The following is a 21,721-nucleotide window of genomic DNA, read 5'->3' as shown; positions in this document are numbered from 1 at the left end:
GAATCGAACCCGCGACCTCGTGCTCAGCAGCGCAACGCCTTAGCCACTGAGCCACCGCGGCGGGTCCTGCAGCAAGATCGAGCCTGGTCCTTGGGGGACAGCCGTGTAGGAGAACAGCAGGTTTCTGCCCCGTAGTTGCATGCGGGGTGCAGCGGTAGATTCCAAGGTACTCCGTGACAGCCTCCTTTAGTGGGCGGTGTTCCTCCAGACACACCTGAACGTAGTCCTTTAATACCCGATTAAACCGTTCCACTTGTACATCTTATTGTGGATGATAGGCTGCAGAGAATGTGTGGCGGATACCTCTGTTGCGCAAGAATTCTTCAAACTCGACGGAAGTAAATGGTCACTCCCTATCTCCTTCGGAAAGCCTTCACGGCTAAATATACCCCGCAAAAATAACATCGTCCTCGCTGAAGTGCCGTTAGAGGTGAACCCTACTTCTGGCCAGTTGCCGAATTAGTTTACTAAAGTAATGGCAAAACGACAGTCCTGAGGAGCCCTTGCGAAAGGATAAACGATGTCGATGCCTATCTCCTCCCACGGTGCTGGAAGAAATGGTACCGGCTGCATTAGCGGCGCAACTGGCTTTGCTTATTTGTCAACAGACTGAAAAATTTACACCATCTTCCCGCGAGGGGAACCATGGGGTAGATGCGACGCATCGGGGGTTTCCGTTGCGTTTCCGTTATGTTAGCGTGTCCATTGTTGTTGTGTGTCCATATTTTACGCAGCACGTTCACCCCCGATGCGTCGCATCTACCCCATGGTTCCCCTCGCGGGAAGATGGTGTAAATTTTTATCGGGGTGGCCGGTGCTTGTTACGGTTGCGCCGACCATCGCGATAGCAGACCTGTTAGTCTCCAGTCAAATCATCGGTAGTCATCGGAGGATGTCATCGGCGGAGCGGCGGCGGAACGACTGAGCGGAGCGGCGCAGTTACCGAGTTTACATGCAGCGGAATGAGAGAGAGCAGCGCATAGCAGCGCATGCGCATGTGTTAACCGAGTGCAAGGTGCGCACTAACCCGCACCCACGCACAGCTGGCACGGCGACAGAGCGAGCGCCGGCGAGGAGGATGGAGGAGGGATGCGGACTACGCCGGACGACGCCGGAGGGACAAGGCTAGTGAAAGAGATGCGTCGCATCTAAAACGGCCCAAAACTTGATCAACTGTTCGACGTGCTTGCTCATGCCAGGCCACCAGTATTTTTCTCGGAGCCGTTGCTTTGCACGCGTGATACCTGGATGTGATTCATGGGGGATATCCAGAAGTCTGCTCATCAACGAAGAAGGTACCACGAACTGTTCCCCTCGGAGCAGCAGGTCATTCATCACTGACAGTTCGTCCCGAACCCTGCAGAACGGCATCGCTTCTGGAGGCAGCGTCTTGGCTGATGGCCACCTGGACGTTGTCCAGTGCATCACTTGGCAAAGTACAGAATCCCGCGCAGTTGCGGTTACGAATTTCTTGTGAGTTAAACATAAAGAAACAAAGCAAACAGCATCTTCCGGCACCGGACGGGTTCCATACTTGTCCTGTGGTAACCTGGAAAGGGCACCTGTGACAGTGTTTTCAGTGCCCTTCTTGTATTCTATTGTGTAGTTGTATGCCAGCAGTCTGCAATGCCATCTGTCAATCCTGAAAGCCTGACGTCCCGCTCCATTTGCACCGAGCAGCATCACCAATGCCTGATTGTCTGTGCATAACGTGGAGTGTCAACCCAAAAGATACCTTTTCCAATGCTCACATGCCCACATGCAGGCTAGTGCTTCCAGTTCGCCTACCGAGTACTTGGCTTCAGCCGGTGTTTGGCGCCTTGATGCAGAAGCAATGGTATGCAAGTCATCATCCTTCTGTTGCTGGAGTACAGCTCCTAGGACAATGCAGGAAGCATCTGTTGCAACCATTATTTCCAGATCAGGGCCAAAACGTTGTAAGCAGTTACTTGCCAAGAGGAGCTTCAGCTGGTCAAAACAGGCTTGCCTTTCCGGCGTCCAAGCGAAACCTACTCCCTTCTATAAGAGCTGTCGTAGAGCCTTAACGAGTTCAGCATAGTGCGTATGAATTTTGCATAATACCGAACCATGCCAAGGAAAGAGCGCAAAGTTGCCATGTTCGTGAGGGCCGGAACTGTCTGCATGGCCTTTACATTGCTCACAAGTGGGCGAACCCCTTCTTCGGTCCCTCTGCGACCAAAAATGTCAAGCTCCTTCATTCCAAAAATGCATTTGATATTCAGTGTTAGCCCAGATGGGAAATGCACTTCAAAACCTGCCGAAGGCAGGCATCATGCTCTTTTGTGCACCCAAACACAACAATGTCGTCAATGTAGCAGAGAGTATTTCTGCAGCCTTACAAGATTGTAGTCATCATTCTCTGGAAAGCAGCTGGTGCCGAAGCGAGTAGAAGACAGCCACGCTTGTACCTGTAGAACCCATGCTCTGTGATGAAAGCAGTCAGGTCTCTGCTGTCTGGGTTAAGTCATTTTATGATAGGCAGAGGCAAATTCCAGTCTTAAAAAGAACTTTGCACATTGTAGCTTGTGTAGCAACTCTTTTGTGTGGGGCAGGGGAAATGAGTCCACAATGATTGCTTTGTTAGGTTCCCGCAGGTCCACAGACATCCTCATTTTCCCGTTCTTTTTCTTCGTTACAACTATGGGGTAGACCCAAGGGGAACTGTCAATTTTCTCAATCACATCTGCCTGTCCTAGACGATCCAGTTCAGCTTCCACAGATTCCTTCACCGCCAACGGAAACCGTCGTAGTTTAGCGCTTACAGGCGCAACATCCTTTCGCATCTTGACTTTATGCACGAAACTCTTTGGAGACCCAAATTCCCGTCAAGCAGGTCAGAGAACTGGTATGGCAGGTCAGGAGAGAGCCGTTCCGGTTACAAGAAGTGGGGAAGCCGCTCAGTGACGTACCATTTATCTGTAGTTGCAGTGTCTTGATGGCGTCGATGCCCAGGAGATTTGCGCCTTGTGGTACCCCGTAGAAAAGAAGTTGAGCATGCCGGTTCCGATATTGAACTGGAGTAGCGAAGCATCCTTGAATGTTGATTTTACTGCGTGAAAAATCGAGCCATGTCGCCGATGTTGGCTGGAGTGGTGCTGGAGGCCTGTTTGCTGTACGTGTCAGCAGCAACAAATGAAACTGCAGAACCCGTGTCCACGAAAAATCGACGGGCGTTTCTTGAACCTCTACTTGTATGCGCACTCCTGTGCTCTGTTCCCCGTTAAGTTACAGTACGCTGAGAGCTGTTGGATCACGGTACTGGACTTCTTGAACAGCGAGGGACTTCTCGCCAAGCTTCTCGCTACGACACACTCTCTCGAAATGGCCTATCTTGCCACAATTGTTGCAGGTCTTGTTACTTGCTTTACAAATACTAGAATTACCTAAGTGTTTCGCAAAGCCGCAGCGAAAGCAAGTCCTACTGTTTTGTCCCGACGAGGCACGATCGGCTGGCCCTGGCGCCAAACGCTTATCAAGTTTTTGCACGTACCCTGGCGGGCTTGCAGATGACCACTGCTTGGAATATTTTTGCAGCTTCTTCGATACCTCGAGCAATTGTGAGGGCCCTGTCCAACGTCAGGGAGGAGCCTTCCAAAAGTAGCCGCTCCCGAAGTACGGAGTTGCTCGTCTTTGCTACGAGTTGGCCGCGTATGAACTCGTCGGCCCTGTCATTAAAGGCGCAGGCAAGTGAAAGTTTTCGCAGCGCAGAAACAAACATGTCTGCGGTCTCTCCCGGCATGAACGAGGTGACCAAATCACTGGCGTTCAATGACAATGTTATTACTTGCTGCGTAGTAGGCCTCGAGTGTCTGAATAGCAGTCTTTAAATCTTCGTAGTCCTCTGTAGGTTGCTTCTGTGGTAGCGTGTAGTAGAATCTTTGTCCTTCGACCCCCAAGAAATGTAGAAGGAGTGCCTTGCGGCGTACTGGCAGGTACGCGTCGCGTGCCGACGCTACGAGGTAGTTCTCGAACAGCCGACGCCATTGCGTTCATGGTATGGCGGTGGGTGATATACTGCAGACAATGTGTGGTGGATATCTCTATTCCGCAAGAATTCTTCAAACTCGACGGAAGTATATTGCGGCCCATGGTCACTCACTATCACCTTCGGAGAGCCTTCACGGCTAAATATACTCCGCAAAAAAGACATCGTCGGATGTTCGAGCCACTTATTGCTCCAGCCAGCACCAGCAGAACGGCAGTTCCAACTTCAACTGCAAGTGCTGGTGGGCCGAGTGTTGATGTCACAGACATGAGTGTACCAAAGAACGTGTTGAGTCGTGGGACTGAGGCAAGTGCTGAAAGTGTGGCTCCACGGCGATCCACAAGAGACCGACGCAAGCCTGCGCGGCTTGCCCAATATGACTTATAAGACATTGCAGTGACTGTGTGCTGCCCCTTTTGGGAAGGAGGGGATGTTGCGTTGTGTAATGTAGTTCTGTTCATGCTACCAGGTGGTGCACAGTGCTAAGGTGGCCAATTTCCATTGCCATCCTCAGTAACCGCAGCCCGGTTATAAATAGCGTGTAACAATAATAAAGGCTCTCTTTTCCATGGTTACGAGGTGGTGTATGCATCTCTCTGCCCCGTATGGTGATTCCGTGGGCGTCGGATACAACACATGTCGAACATAGATTGGACGTTGAGCGCCAAGCAGATCGCCAGGATACCCATGCCGAAAAACATGACGCGCAAAACCAATCCTAACTCCAGGTCCGAAGCCAGAGGTCTGAGCCCAAAGTGGCAAATGTCCCGCTGGATTAACGCCGCAGCGCTTAGAGGGGGTGAGTCTACCGACGACATGGCGGCGCCTGTGATGGCAAGGAGCCCTGCGACGGATAGACCCCTGGCGACAGGTAGCGCATAGCGTACGAGAGCAAATTCTTGCGCTCCGTCTCCAAGAGGTTGAAGGGCCCAGCGTACCCAGTCGCCATGAAGTCGGCGCTCTTGCTGGCAGCGCCAATGATGGCAGGTTGAATGGCGAGAACGATGCAGCCTACCGCGAAGAGGTACGAAATAAGCTTGGTGCTGAAGACGGACTCACAGCTGAAGACCCGCTGATAGTACACCTGCCAGGGGATACCGCCGAAGCTGGTCATGAGCAGATTGTCTATGATCTGACCCACGTCTTCTGGCTCGATCTTTCCCACCCAGACCGAGCGTGGTTCTCCGATTTGGCCCAAGGCGTCGTCCGTCACAATGGAGGGCAGGCAGGCGAACAGGCCGACGACGGTGGTGACCATCTGAAGGACGTCGGCGTACAAGACGGAGAAGAGGCTGCCCAGCGACGTGTACAATGCAGTGACCACAATCGCAGAGGCCACAATGACCAGTTTGGCGGGCCACTGCATAATCACCGCCCCCCATTCTCCCAGCACGGACAGGATGGCGGCTGTCCATAAGACTTCACCGCAAATGGCGGGAACCACGAACGGAACAGCGATCCACGGCCCGTAGTGCTGCTGGAACGGGTCGAGCATGGTCAGCGACTTCGTCACGCACAATATGCCCACGAAGAACATGCAGCCGAACAGTAAGCTCTGTGCGTAGTCAACTGGGGCCTGTGCCCACAGCAACCCCCGGGTAAACACGGCTTCAGTCGTACCGTTGAGGTAGTCACCTCCGGCCTAGGCCACCGTCATGGACGCGACTACCAGCGCGAGGGGGACGTTGCGGTTGGCAACGAACAGGCGCACCAGAGAGTCCTCCGGAGTTTTCGTCTCCTGCGTCCTGCATTTGGCAGTCGAGGAGTGCGAGCTCACCTGCATCAGGTCGCCGCGAACTCTGCGCCATGCCCAGATGTCTACGCCCAAAACGGCGAAGTAATAGAAAATTATCACGAGCGTACCAAGGATGGCTGCTGTCATGCCGTGGGTCCAGAGTTCTCTTATGTGAGTACACACGTCGATTGGTATCCTTAAAATAATTGCCACACCCAAGCGGGGAACTGTTAAGAAGCTGTCGCTAAAAGTTACGCTAAGGGGACCTTGACCAGTTTACACGAGACAGGAGGGGAAAGGTTTGGATTTCGCAACAAACACGACTTCAAAAGTCATGCCTTCCGGCCACTTTTTTTCTTCAGATTGCGGCATAACGCGCACGTCATTGCGCAGTACCTCGCGTCCCCATGGGGACGCGAGGCATCACAGCTACATTCGGCAGGCGCTGTGCGCGCACTTCACGCGTTTTTGGGTTGGCCCGCATCTTTTCCAGAAGGTTCCCTGCTTTACGAACGCTCTTGGTTAATCAAGCCCGCACTCAATCTCAGGTGAATCCTCCTCCAAGCCCAAAGATTGCTTACTGCTGGACACCCTATGTACATACCTCTTCGTTTCGGTCGCCGATAGTCTTCTGGAAAAAAAGGCGCTCCAGGTCCGAGCAATGCAAATCCCGTGAACAACATACGCATACGGTAGCTGTGATACCTCACAATAGCGTGTTACGGCACAATCTGAAAACGTTTGCCCAGGGGAACAACTTGAAAACGGTGCTGTCTAGCGCCCACAAGCTTTCTACGTTATGTTGAATGACCAAAACGGTGGCAACACAAAAGTGGCTGCGGCACAAAACATCTGTGTCCTTTTGTTGAATGCGCAGAAGGCGAAGCGCATGGAATTCCTAGAAAAGTTTTTGCAGGCTGCTTTTTAAGGTAGGCGAAATGTGGAGATGCGTTAACGACAGCTTGATGGAGCATTCAAACAATAAAAAATTTGCGTGAGTGAAAAGAAACGGAATGTTTGTTTATAAGCCAATAATTGAATTGTAAAGACGGTACGCTCGACCTGGGAAGTGCATTCGTCTCTAAAAAGGGAAAACATGATTGATTCGAAGAATAATGACTCAGAACTAGTGTTAACGGTCGCAGAAGTCTGCGTCAGCATGGCTTCCATCACTTTCTCAGAAAAAGAGCTGACGTTTCTGTGGAGGCGCTGATGAGAGGCTCTGGTTGGACGGCATGTGTGTATTATTCCCAATAAAACCAGTCACAGGTTCAGTGCACTCGTTGTCATCTTGTCTTCATGTCTATATTTTTTGCGAAGCAGTCTTCTAATGAGCCTGGAGCTTGCGGCGTTGACGGCATATCGGGTTACAAATGAACGGGCGGCTCGTAAGTAGAACATGTGCACCGCAGCCACCGAGAACTTTGATTCTGGAGGAGAGGCAGCAAGAAAGGTAAGAAGTCTTCCTGAGGAAGTATTTCGCGCCAAAACACAAAGAAACGAAAGCTAAGGAACCGGCGCAAACAGGGCGTAGCAGATAAAAAGTGGTTGATACGAATTGTTGGGGGAGGTCATAATGTACTCATCCTTGGAATCACAGGAGCTAACAAAAGTGCCACGAAGAATTTGTTCAAATGTTTTCTTCTCGGTTTAATAACGCCTGCAGGGCTAGGATTCCACGTATGTTTGGTTTCCAGCAACGAGAAATCACGAGGCGTTTAAAAACGAACGTTCAAGTATGTGTGCTACTATAACGCGGACGCCAAGTAGCAACGCCACCCAAAACGTTGATCTGGACCTTAAGCCTATACGTCTCGTCAATTGGATATGCATTTTAAGTGTTTAGTTATCAATTCAATATAGATAGCATTTCCAAGATCAACGGAGTAATATAAAACTGTGTGCCTGTATGTATGCGTCTTTCATCGGTACGAGTGCCGTCAACGCTCAAGAGAAAGGAACTTTGCTCCTACCTTTCACATAAAGCCTTAGCCACCTCCATGTCGTATGCAAGAAAGTTTCGCTGGTCATCCACCTTAACAGGTGGGAACGGCTCTCATTGCGTACCTTTTATTTTGTTTCATGGCTAAAGTAGCTTAGTCAAGGTTTAGACTAATCCCCCGCATGGGTATGTTGCAGGCAGGGGTGTAACCAGGGGGAGAGAGCGGCACAGCCCCCCCCCCCCCCCCCCCCAAATTTTTCGTGCCAGGTTTGCTTGTGGTTGAATTCGCCTGCAGGCGCGGAACCTGCAATTATAAGGACATGCTCGTTCACGAAAAATTGAAAGCAAAGATTAAGCCAACGTCTGGGACCTGTGGCCGCTCCAGAAGATGTAAACATATACAGTCGGGTGACGCGCGGATGTCGCCGGGCTCCGCTACTGCTGCATTTCGTGCTGAATGGGCAGAGCTGCGCCGGGAAACCCCACGAGCCGAGGGAAGCGGTCGCGCTGTTTTACTGACGGAATAGCACGGCCGCGAAGCGGCAAAACCGCAGACAAAGAGCCTCATATGGACATACATGTGGCCTGGACTTAGGCCTGATTTGTCATTTTTTGCCTTTACTATGGTACAAAGTGGAAAAAGACGATGGAGCATGTCAAGCTATTTTGTTCAGTCAACTTCCAATCCTCTACGTGTTTATTTGCCTACGGACATCGCCTTTCACTGACTACTACAGTGCAATAAAATCGGATGTATGAAAAGCATTGTTTCTGACTATCCGGTATTGCCTCCACATCAACCAAACTGTGCAATTTTCTTTGTTGCGGAGCTTTGTCTTTTTTTACACTATTGTATTGATTTATAGGCCACCCTCTCGGTCAGAATGAGAATTCTGTATTTGCGTTACCGCAATATTACTGAAGCCATGTCTGTTCTATTAAACAGCTAGAAATAAAATAAAATTTAGGAAACGTGCAAAAAGGTCAACACACAACAGAAGTTCGGTAAGGTAAGGTGCTCTGCTTAGTGTACTAGTTGGTGACGTTACGGGCAGAGAAAAAATGAAGGAAGCTCACACAAATGTGTGAGACTTGAAGGTAGCGAAGCTGTCTGCAACACTAGCGTTTTTCCTCTTTTTCGCCTCACAGCGTTGTTTAAGCCTCGCTGCTGTACGAGGGGCCACAGCTGGATGTTCACCCGCCGTGGTGGCGCAGTGGCTAAGCCGTTACGCTCCTGAGCAAAAGGGCACGGGCTCGATTCCCGGCCGCGGCGGCCGCTTTTCTGATGTAGGCGAAAAGCAAAAACGCCCGTGTGTACAATATTTCGGCGCACGTTAAAGATACCCTGGTGGTCAAAATTAATCCGGAGCCCTCCACTACGGCGCGCCTCACAGCCTGCGTTGCGTCGGCGCGTTAAACCCCTGTATCAATCAATCAATTAACAGCTGGGCGTTCGTCTTCCTCTATCAGATAAGGTTCTGCGCCGCACATGGCCTCGTGTCCTTCCTTCGTGAATCACCCTTATCGTTGCGGCGGCGGCTTCCTCGCCATTCTCGGCCACGTCCCGCTCACGGGCCCCGCGCACGTCTACTTTCCCTAATCGCCTCTATCCCCTGCCGCCTATGTCTCCCCGAAATGGGGCCGCTGCTCCGTGATCGCTGCTCCGTGGTGGGCGCTTTCGGAAAGGGGTGTGGTTTTACCTCTAGCGCTCAAGGGCAAAACTCGTCACCCCTTAAAGACTGCCCGAGGTATCGTAGTGCAGCTTGCGTGACAAAATAACGAGCCGATTACTGTAAGGACGAAGACGCACGTTCGCTTGCTTAATACCGATACCATACGAATTTGTCGGAAGTACATCTGAGTTGCGCTCCCGCGATAACCTTCATTGCGGGAGCGCAACTCGTTCAAACACAGACGAAAGTAAACCAAAAGCTTGTTCCTGTGCAATGGCGTATTTGAATGGGGGGGGGGGGGGGGGGGGGGGAGGGGGTAATCCTACCTAAAATAAGTTGCGCTTGAGGTTCGTCTGTGCATCCTTCTTAGCTCACTAACGGGAGAAAATGCGCATGCGTTCTCGTGATCGCGTGCCAAAGCCAGAAAACGACAGTACTTTCGCGATACGAACGATTCAAAAGCAAATGAATGGATGCAAAGCAGATGCAAAGCAAATGAATGAAAAGCAGATGAATGGATGCACAGAAAGGCGAGTGGAGTGCACAGATATTACATATTCCTCAGCCGTAATTAAAATATTATACAACAAATACTTCAACTATCAAAGGCACAAATTCAACCGATAGCTTTCTTCTTAAGTAAATAAAGTGCGAATCATTAAACTCCTGCATAACATCCGATGAAATGCGGTGCAATGACACTGAGAGGGATACAACATGAGTACCAAAAACACAGGAGCCGGAACAGCCTCATTAAATCAAACGACAAAAAGTTCAGCTATATTGCATTTTCAATCTGGTTTTATATTCAGACTAGACTAGGTCTCCCGTCTGGGTGGGTACTCAAACACGTTGCACATTTCATATCGGCTGGACTTTCCGTCTCGTCCATGGTGGTATCACCCGATATGTTTCCTGAACAACATGTCGTTGGTCCCTGCAGTACGCTTTATCTATTTTCTGACCAGCCAAAAGCTCCGGCACTTTTTCCAGGGCACTCATCGAGCGTGGTCCATAACATCACGTTCCAGAAAAGTAATCAGAGCGGAAAGAAACAAAATAGGGGCACATAATGAACCACTGACATCCCTGCAACATCCCATTTTTGTTTTTAAAAATGGAGGCAGCACTCCCGCGTACCACCACCTGCATTGTCAACACGCTCATTGCATCGCTGTGTGGTAGGGACTGACAAAACTCAGTCGAACCTGTCGCTAGTGGCCTAATCTAGGAAAAATAATGTGTCTCAGATGCAAGAATGCATGGGCCTTTCCGATTGTTGGACAGTTCGTCTGTGTCCATCTTTCGTCTCGGTGGATATTCAGGCTAGATTCGATCTTATGTTTTGGTGGATCTTTCTACTCGTTAATCACGTAACCTACGGGACCTTTCGTCTCGGTGGATCTTTTGTCTCCTTAGAGCCGACTGACAGGTCTTAGGGTCCAACTAGACGGAAGATCCAACGAGACGAAAGGTCCAACACTGGATCTTCTGTCTGGGTGCATAGTTCATATCGCTGAATATTCAGATTTGATTGTACCTTCATTCTCGGTGGATATTTTGTCTCGTTGAATATTCCAGCCCAAAAATTTTTGTGTACTGTTCGTGCAGGATTTCATCCCGGGTCTCCAAGGCAACAGCCGAGTTTGCTACCTCCGCGCAACTTCCGGACGTTGGCACTGTTTGAACAAAGTTGGAATAGTCGGGAATAGTGCATGGCGCGTGGCACGTGACCGTGACTGACAGGTGCAACGCAGCCACCCAGGACTCTTATTCTGAGAAAGATGCGGCGTACGTTACCAGTCCACTTGTTCAAATTGCTGAAACTGACAGTCGAGTTAACGAAACCGAAGAACAGAACGACAACCCGGTTCGACAGGGTCCTTTGCAGGGGCCTGTCGAAATATTGTGGGCCTAAAGGAACGAAAGCAAATAAAGAGACGCAAATTCAATCGAGCAGTAAAGATGCAGTTGATCAGTATCACCATTCTTTCGCCTTGAAAAAAACATATTGCAGCGGCGGTTGCGACGGCCCGAAGGGCACGACGAGAAAAGGACGCCACACTCCATTTCAGAACAGCCGCAGACTCTGGATTATTCCACCGGACGCCGTCAACATAGCCGCAGCCCCCTGGTGGTGGATAACGAAAAACCCTCAGATCGGGAAATCCAGTTACCTTGAGGGATTTTAAAGACGATAGCTTTTTAGTGGCAGTCTTCAACCCTCATGTAGAGCATAAAAATAACCACAAGCTGCATGTGACATGACACACACCGACAGAAACCTACCAGCCGTCACTCCGGCTTGGCTTTGTCAGTTGGTCATCCCTTCAGTGTAATTAACGGCTCTACAAAATCCAACCAATCTGGGACTGGCTGTCTTTCTTGGGCTACTTGCTCGGAAAAATATTGGACTGTTTGTATGTCGATTTGCCTGTCGCTCTGTCTGTCTGTGTGTCTGTACCTCGATTCTGGCACCCGACCAAAGTTAACGCAGATGTTGAACGAGACGTTTTATATGCAAACTCATTTCTAAACATGTAAATCTAGTAGCAATGTTCGTATTTGTTAAAATTGTAGACCAAAAAAACATCAAGGATGTCTGAGGGAAAAAATCAAGACACAGGAGATATTTGCAGTGTTTCTTTATTAAAAACTACATTCATACATGATTTTTTTCGATAACAAACGAAGATACTACAATCCGAAAACACACCACCGTAGCGCCACCTGGCAGTAGCCCTGGGTAACGCTAATGCCCACCGTCTGAAGAGGACAACGTACGAGACAGTGAAGGACCGACGGGTGCGCATCACCACCAGATCAGGGGCCAAAGTCGAGGAAACGCTGGTCCGGGCAGAGGAAGAGATCGCCCATGCCAACTCGACGAGCACAACACTCCAGCTAGGGCTCCATGTGGGCACAACAGGTATCCTTCAAAAGGAGGATTCGACAAAGTTAGCTGAACTGCTCCACCAAAAACTTGCGTCATGGAGCAATAATGCACCTTAGCACTCGTACTGTGTCTGTGCTATTCCTGAAATCAACATACGGGGAGCAGAGATCGAGTTGGAGTGTGGCGAGTGGAACGCCAAAGTGGCTTCTATGTGCAACACCTTGGGCCATGCGGTGGAGTTCCTCCGACTTGCCGAGTCATCAACACAAGGGAACATGGATGGCATCCACTACGACCGTCGCCTGACAGACGACATTGGGCACCAACTAGTCCAAAAAGTACCGTTTTTTTCAGGAACAAACATTCGTCCCACCGAAAAGAACAAAGGACATCAAAAGAAGACCCCCCTGCCTCATCCCAAAGCCATGCAGCAGTTCATCCACGTAATGACGACTGCGCTTGGACAGTTGACGAAGACCAGTCAATGGCGGTAAGCCCAATCATGCCTCATCCTCTTGTGCCTGCTGATGTCAAGGACAATGCCGACATACGCTACCTCAAATCAACACCAACTTGCACTCAAGGAAAAAACACAAGAAAAAGACACCAACACACCAGGCACAAACACTAAAAAGGTAAACGAAACCTAACTATATGCCTTCTGAACATTCAAGGAAACAATAAGCTAAAATGGGAAGAAATTCAAAACCAAATGACGAAACAGCACATTGACCTATATGCATTGACAGAAACGCATCTGAGGGAACAAGATGAACCAAATTTGGCAGAAGAATTCAAATGGCACGGGCAAAACAGGACAAGGGAGAAAAGAAAGGAGGGGGAGTCGGCTTTATATGCCGTACCCCAAAGCTACAACTAGAGCACACCCCCAACAAATTTAAGGAACACACATGGGTAAAAAATATATCTGACAGATTTCTGCTTATATGTATGTGTTATTTATATGGCCACAAGCCAAGAAGACCCGAAGTGGAACGACGACATCTATGACTGTATCGTGAAAGATATCGAGCCACGGCCAGCCTGTGCTCCTGCTCGGATACTTGAACTGCCATATAGCAGAACTAGAAGGTAAAGACAAGAATGCCTCAGGCTTTCGTAAATTAATTGAACGCTGCAACTTACATATTGCCAATTTGGACGAAGCGAGCCAGGGAACGTACACGCGGTCAAGAAATACCCAAAAAACAGCCATTGACTACACCCTCTATAACAACCTTGCAGTTCAACACTATAAATATTACGTTACTACATATAGACGAGGAGAAGCTAGACAGTTGTGGTAGTGACCACAACCGGATAAAGATCTGCCTGGAAGAAGATCGACCTAGACAAACAGAGAAGAAACGCAACCGCACAGGGACAACAACTGCACACTGGAAAACACAAGATACGGATGCACTGACAGCCTTTATATCCCAACTAGGAACAGCGCTGGACGAATATTGCACATATGAAGAATTTATGTAAAAATGCATCAAGACTGCAGAGGAAACCATTGGACGAAAGAAGAAGCACTTGTTCCACAGAGCCACTCCTTGGTTCAATACTGAGCTCAAAAAGCAAATAGCAGAAAGAAAAGGACTGTCCAAAAAACACCTTCATATACAGCAAAATGATGCAACAGCTAAGGAAGTAGCCTGGAAGGATTAAATAGAACAAAAAAAGTAAAATGATTGGTTGCAGAAAAAAAACGACGAGACCCACAGAAAACAAGAGATAAACATCACACAAGAGCGCAAACACCTCAGCAAAAGATTCTGGTCGTACATCCGTTCATACGGATGTAAAATGATTGGTTGCAGAAAAAAAAACGACGAGACCCACAGAAAACAAGAGATAAACATCACACAAGAGCGCAAACACCTCAGCAAAAGATTCTGGTCGTACATCCGTTCAAAGCGACAAGCCTAAAAACAGCAACCGGTATTGTTCTACAAAACGAAGATAAAATAGAAGCATATATGACAGAGTACTTCAACAACCTCCAAAAACATGTGCAGACAGAGGGGCGCCCAAAAGCGGATAGGTCTCACACAAAGCAAAACAGACCAGAAAAGTCTCTGCTCCAAGAAATCTCACCTGCAGAGCTGAAGCGCCATATCAGCTACCTAAAAAATCAGAAAGCGGCCGGCCTAGAAGAAATTCCTTACGAATTCATAAAAGCAACGCAATCAAAAACACGCGAAGCACTCCTTCACTACTTAAACAAAACTCGGGAAACCCTGCAGGTACCACAAAAATGGAAGAAGGCACGGATAAAATTTCTACACAAGGGCAAAGGAAAACCCATGGATGAACTTCAGTCGTACCGACCAATAGCTGTTCTCAGCACAGTGCTGAAGCTCTTATGCACCGTAATAAATCGCAGAATTCGAAAATATTGTGAGGACAGCAACAAATTAGCAGATGGCCAAATTGGTTTTCGCCCTAACCGAAGAACAAGTGGCCACATCTTCACATTAACTCAAGCCATAGAAATTAAACGAAGACAAATCACAACTATTCCTGGCATTTCTTGACATGGAAAAGACATACGACACTGTGCCCCTTGCAAGGCTGTGGGACAAACTTGAAAAACTAAACCTAGAAGATGGGCTGATTGAACTAATAAAGGAAATGTACAAAGACTGCACTGCCATATACGAATCGGAGAAATACAAGTCACAGGAAGTCAATATCAACATCGGCCTAAAGCAAGGCTGCCCATTACCCCTAACGATTTTCCATATCTATATTAACGAACTGTTAAACACCATTGGCAAGGAGGGAGCAGGCCTACGCCTGTCGACCATCACGAAAGACGTAGAGGAAGAATATACCAAAATAGCATGCCTCGCCTTTGCCGATGACATTGTCTTTCTAGCAGAATCCGCAAAAGACCTGCAAGACCTGCTCGACACCTGCTCAAAGATAGCAACAAAAGACCAGTTGAAATTTAACACCGCAAAAACGCAGTGGATGGGGATAAATGTAAATAACGAGGAGATCAAAAGTTCATTCACGCTCAAAAATGAAAAGCTATACCGGACAAATTCATACAAGTACCTGGGCATCACCATCGGCAGTCAAGCAAACTACCCCGAACAGCACGAGAAGGACACTGTGAAAAAATCAAACAAATTGAAAGGGCTAACATGGCACATCGCAAAACATTCATACAACCCCTACACTGTAGGGCGCACACTGTGGAAGGCACTCGGAGTACCAGCCGCAACATACGCAGACGATGTGCTGTCCTACTCCAGACCAACGCTGAAATGCATGGAGCAGCACCAAACGAGCTGGGCCGGTGGCTGCTTAAAGGCCACTGTGCGACCCTAGAGTTCCTGTATATAGCTATATACAGGAACTCTATGCGACCCCAAACTCCGCCATCACAGGCGAATTGGCCTGGTCCCCCTACGAAGTCAGAGAGGCGAGGGCAAAACTACGCTACGCTGGCAGGATAAGATTCATTGCGACCACAAACTACTGCAAACGCATATATGCACCTTCGACACAGAAATTTAAAAACTGACTGGATAAAAAGACTCACCAGCCTCGAAATGAAATACAGCCAAAATTCGAAAAAACATGAAGCCAAATCTGAACAAAAGTGGCAACAGATCGTCAATAAAGAGCTAGCAAGCGCGAGCAAATTAACCTGTCGCATAGCGGTCTCCAGAAAGCAAAGCCTCGCCGACTACCACAGACATAGGGAAGAACCAGCGCCGATGCCGTATTACCGTGGCGACAGAGACAGTACCCTGCTGTTCCAGGCACGCACGGGATCCCTGCTTACGCAGCAAAGGCGACACGAGCTATTCGGCGCGGACCCAACGTGTCTGCTGTGCGGAGCGCAGAGCGAGACGATACAGCATGTTATCCAGGAATGTACAAAGCTAAACGACGAACATCAGGAATCGACGACATTAGCCGACAGCCTGGCATTCACGGTTCACGGGCGCCTCCCAAAAAACAAAACAGCAGCAAGCATCGCACACCAAACGATGACTGCGTCGTTGGGAGCAGTACTGCCGAAGTTTAGAAAAGGTCCCCACTCGGCGTATTTCCTGCATAGATCAAGTGAGGAGCTAAGTGGACCGACCCTCCCGACCTGCCGACGGCCTCACTATTCTCCTACAACCGGACCGGCCGTGGTGGGACCAAGGAGGTAACCTCCTTGGGTGGGACCAGCTTTCCACGCGTGTGTGCGAACGCGCGCGTGCTCGGTGTGTACGTGTGTAGCGTGTGTACTGTGTACTCTGACACCCGTGGTGCCTCCTGACGGTGCAAAAGAAAACTACTGTGCCAGGAAAAGCTCTGGTGGTGCTGGTGCAAATACGCGATCTCGAACACCACACCACGGGTTGTAACAATTTCTTAACAATTTCTCCGTATGTGCAAACATATGTTAGAACTTCCTGTGGCGCTTGATGCGCCTGCGCCCGGCCCTGTGTCAAAAGGGATCAGGACCACGAACTTACTTACCTACTTACTTACTTACTTACTTTACTTACTTACTTACTTATTTACTTTCTTTCTTACTTACTTACTTACTTACTTACTTACTTACTTTCTTACTTACTTACTTACTTACTTACTTACTTACTTACTTACTTACTTACTTACTGCACACATTCCTGTTTCCCAGGGCCACTCCAGCTGCCGCGACCTGTGCCGCTAGAATGCTAGAAGCCTCTAGAAGCGCTAGAAGTGTCTCCGAGCCCAGGAGGACATTTCTGCGGAAAAGCGCTAACGTGCCGACGCCCGTCATCTCGCTGGTGCCCAGGAAACGTTCGAGCAACGTGCCGAGCGGCTAGCGAAGCACAGTGAGGCGAGCCACACCCAAAGGTAACATGATTCACACTAGGCGCTCGGCGCGTGAGTAGTCAGTTTTCCAACTTCAGCAACCATGACCGCGGACACGAAGTGCCGAGTCTAGACGGGAACAAATGCCCCAGACAACGCAAGATGAATTTTAGTATGTCTGTATGCCTGTCTGCGTCTATTACAATCGTCTTTCCAGATTTGTAGCGAAGCAAGCAGGTACGCGGCCATTTTTTTCCTTTAGTCACGGCCAAACAAGCAGCCCGTAGAAGAAGACGAAGTAGAAGCTTTTTCCCGCGGTCTGGTGAATGTAAAGAAGAAAAGGAAGTGAAATCCCTGGCATGGCCTCTGTCATCCTCGCTTCGGTCGTGATGATTTTTTATTACATCGCTGTCCTCGGCGTCGGCGTATGGGGAGGGCGCCGAGTGCGGGGTGACCAGGAGACGCACCTGCACACCCCCAGTCCCCAACAAAGGTCGCCGGAGACGAAGACTTCAGATGACTACCTGGTGCGTCTTTTCGTTGCCAGTCGCACCGTTCCCCTTGCCGTGTCCACCGCATCCATGACTGCCACCTGGTTCGGAAGCGGCTACCTCAACGGTATGACCGAGGCCGTGTTCAACCGAGGGCTGCTGTGGGCCCAGACCCCGCTTGGCTACGCACTGAGCCAAGTGTTCAGCGGCATGTTCTTCGCGGGCAAAATGCGCGTGACGAAGTCTCTGACCATGCTTGACCCCTTCCAGCAGCACTACGGGCCATGGGTCACTGCTCCACTGTTGGTTCCCGCCGTTTGCGGCGAGGTCATGTGGACAGCAGCCATGCTATCCGCGCTGGGCGACGCAGCAAGGGTAATAATCCACTTCAACCCCAAATTGGTCATCGTGGGTTCGGCATGCGTCACCGCTGTTTACACGTCTCTGGGCAGCCTGTTCTCCGTCTTGTACGCCGACACCTTTCAGGTGGCCAGCATCGTCGTCGGCCTGCTCGTCTGCCTGCCGTACATTCTGAGCGACGAAGCCATAGGCAGGATCGGAGAACCGTATTCCGACTGGGTGGGCAAGATCGAGGAAAGGGAGGTGTCCCAGATCATCGACCAGCTACTCATGACCATTCTCGGGGGGGTCCCGTGGCAGGTGTACTTTCAACGGGTCCTCAGCGCGGATAGCGTCTTCAGCGCCAAGCTCATGTCCTACCTGTCCGCCATCGGCTGCATCAGTCTCGCCCTTCCTCCAGTCATCATCGCCGTTGCCAGCAAGAGCGGAAACTTTTCGGCGACCGGATATCCTGGGCCATTCAACCTCCTGGATAGAGACCGCAGGAACGTGCTGGCGTACGCAATGCGCTACTTTACGCCGAGGATCGTATCCTTCGTGGGGCTCCTGGCCATCACAGCCACCGTTATGTCCTCGGTGGACTCGTCTCTACTAAGCACCGGCACATTAATCACGCGCAACCTGTACCAGTTTGTGCTCAGACCTGGAGCTTCAGACCTCGAGATGTGTGCGACACTGCGAATCGTCATTTGCGTAGCGGCAATCGTGTCGGCAGGCGCTGCGCTCCGGATTCAATCAGTGTTTGACCTTTGGATGTTTTCCTCCGACCTGGTCTACGTGCTCCTTTTCCCCCAGTTCGTCGGGCTGTTCTATCTACGCCGACACTGCAACGCGTACGGCGTCGTCCTCGGCTTTGCCCTGGGCCTTGGGTTGCGACTACTGTTCGGCGACCCGGTGCTTGGCATACCGGTGGTCGTTAAGCTACCGCCGTACGACGTCGAGCGAGGCGAGCAGTTTCCCTTCCGCACACTCTGCATGCTGGTCAGCACGACGGGCCTGCTCATCGGGTCCAGCCTATCTGCCTTCGCTTTCCGCACTGGCCTCATACCGAGAACCCTGGACGTATGCCGATGTTTCCCGGCATCCCCGCCTGAAAGCTCGCTTAACAAGCCAGAGTCGACGCCGGCCACGTCATCTGACGTCGCTTCGCCGTCCAGCAACCCCACGCCAGCAAGCCCCGGGCCAGAAACTGGAGAGGTGGCCGCTGCCGCGGAGGATGAACACCGTGTCGATGGCCCCACATCGCCGATGACCTCACCGACGATCGTACCCCCTATAGGCGCTAGTGAGTCGGACCCGCCAAAAAAGAAACGGCCTAAGTTGTCCAAATCTCATGCTAAGGTCGCCAGTGGCGGTCCTTCAAGGATTTTGGCGGCCTACGGACGCAGGCATGAACTCGACAAGAAAGCGCGCTCAAAGAAGCAATAACATGCAGATTTCTTAAACAAGTTTTCGCCGAGAACATCGTCCGGCACCTTTGGTTCTTCAGACAGTTTTTAATATACATTTATATCGGACCTTACTATTACGTAACCTTAGTGCGCATATTGGTGCGCCATGCATAGACCCACAGGATTTTGGTGCGGCCTTCCTTCGGCGTTTTGTCTTTAGCTCTAAGTTCACTTATGAACATTTGCTACTGTTTATGTGCACTTTAGTAAACCCGCAGTTCTTTCTATTTCATGTCTCTCGTTCATGCCTAATATTTGGAAATTTTAAATGAAGGTATTTTACCTCTCTTACCACGGTTTTTGTAAATGTAGCAAGTGGAACTTACAATATGGCGTGGACGCATGGGAGGACATATTAGCGAACGCACGCCGATTATTTACTTCTGCACACGTGTGCTTCCGGCAGTTGCCGTGCACGTCATTACCTGAGGTGCTCTTCGGTTTATCTTTAAAAGATTCCACTGTCCGTTGGTGCTGCAAGAAGAAAAAAACGTGTTCTCCCACTGAAGACTCATAGTTTCATCCCGATCAAGTGATTCATGGTGGCGAATGCCATGGACATTGGTCTTGGAATTAGATGTGTTACTTTTTAAAACGCTAAAGAATTCGTGGTGTTACGCGTTATGTGTGTAGTGTAACAAATGCGGACAGATAGTGCAACAACTGCCACCGTGGAAGGGATATGTGCACAGTTTCTCACACTTCACCGCCCACCGCGTAAATTATTGCGCAACTTGCGGAGTGCAGGTAAATGCACACAACTGAAGCCCGGTGATAAATATCTTGCTGCTAGAGCCACTTAGGATATTCTGCGCCTCTGGTTTCATTATACTGCGCGATTTCTTACCCGTACCTTTCGTGAAATATTTTGCCTGTTGGGCAAGTTTTTCTCTTTTTTTACGCATACTGCAAGCCCTTCTCGGGCCCATGCAGTAGTGAACACGAAGAATTCCATCGATTGAACAACAACTTGACATTACATTAGTATTGCGTGGCGTAATTTTTGGACTCACAACCCACGTAAGTTGAAGGCATAAATATGCAGTATACACAAACGGGTGCGAACAAGGAAATGCAATCATAATGTATTCTAATTTTGAAACACAACACTAAAACCAAAATTATATTTAAAAAATGCGCGCCTCAACTCGAAAGTTGCACACAACGATTACCTGTAGATAACGAAAAATTGCTAATTTTTGTCAACTTCGTTATATCCAGGTTTAACTGTATTGCAAAAATAAGAAAACCGACATAATTACTGGGACTTCAAACCTCGTTAGCGTCAAAAACCCAACACTCTACTTTTGCGCCACGGAAGCCGCCGAGCGAGGGCCTTTTAGCAATAGCTCATAACAGAACCTCACCTTGTGGTCAGAACCATAAAATAAATCTCAGCATTATTCTGTCGTCTCGTCCACAGAATAGAGTCCCGACCACGATCCCGCTCGACTTCACTGTTAATAAAGTTTGTTCCTCCTCCTCCTCCACAGAATAGGTCTGGTCCACAGAATGCGTAATGAATGCGTTGTGGCCTTCAACTTGCAATCTTTTTTTAGACACCAATACTGACACCTACACAATTAGTTTGAGCACGCTAATGCGGAAATAGCAACTAACGGAAGAGCAAAACACGTTCCAGGTAAATCTTTTTTCTTAGCAGTGCGAGCGCGGATACTAATGAGTCACAGTAAGCGAAAAAAGAAGGAAGAGACGCAATGGTAAAAATGTCGTCGCAATATTGAAAGGGGACGTTCGGAATTTGGACACTAATGCTTTAAGATTCAGATTATGGGGTATATTGCACCGAAGCTACCCCTTGTCTATGAGGCGCGCCGTTGTAGGTGGCTGCGCGTTAATTTTCACTGGATGGGGTTCCTAAAGGGACCCTGCAACACTTGCCATCGACTACTAGTGATGTATTTTGGGATAAAGTCTATTGTCCCAGAAATCTCCTCCCGCAAGAATTATGAAAATCCGTTCACAATTAACGAAACTACGCGCGATGAGAAATCGCGCATAATCGTTCCCTCTCAACTCGACCGCGGACAACGCGACGAAAGCTGCGCGCTCTCTCCCGGAGAGGGGGGCGGCTCGCGGCGTTCTTTTCGGCGGCCTTCGATATATCACATGCCGGGTAGTTTTCTCCTTTTCTCCGCAACGCGGAGGGGGCTATTTCCGGTCTGGTGCCACAGAAAAGCAGGCATGGGTGCCTGCTCGCAAGTGCGCGCTCGGGCTGGTAGGGCGTTTTTGAAGCAATAAATGTTTGTAGTCGAGTGGTCCCGTTGAAAGGGAAGTATTGAGCTCGTCACTCAAACTCCGCGCGCACTCAAAACACAAAAGAAACGGCAA

At 49.6% G+C, this 21,721-nt stretch overlaps 2 pseudogenes; one reads left to right on the top strand and one right to left on the bottom strand.

Moving 5' to 3' along the window:
- Positions 1-4,811: 4,811 nt before the first annotated feature.
- LOC144168356 (high-affinity choline transporter 1 pseudogene) lies at positions 4,812-5,888 on the bottom strand (annotated as a pseudogene).
- An 11,538-nt stretch (positions 5,889-17,426) lies between these two features.
- LOC144168355 (high-affinity choline transporter 1 pseudogene) lies at positions 17,427-19,346 on the top strand (annotated as a pseudogene).
- The last annotated feature ends 2,375 nt before the right edge of the window (positions 19,347-21,721 follow it).

This window comes from Haemaphysalis longicornis, unplaced genomic scaffold, assembly GCF_048455015.1.
Source record: "Haemaphysalis longicornis isolate Haplotype H1 unplaced genomic scaffold, Haemaphysalis longicornis Haplotype H1 scaffold_2, whole genome shotgun sequence".
NCBI lineage: Eukaryota > Metazoa > Arthropoda > Arachnida > Ixodida > Ixodidae > Haemaphysalis > Haemaphysalis longicornis.
This window is presented reverse-complemented; position numbering and strand designations above follow the sequence as displayed.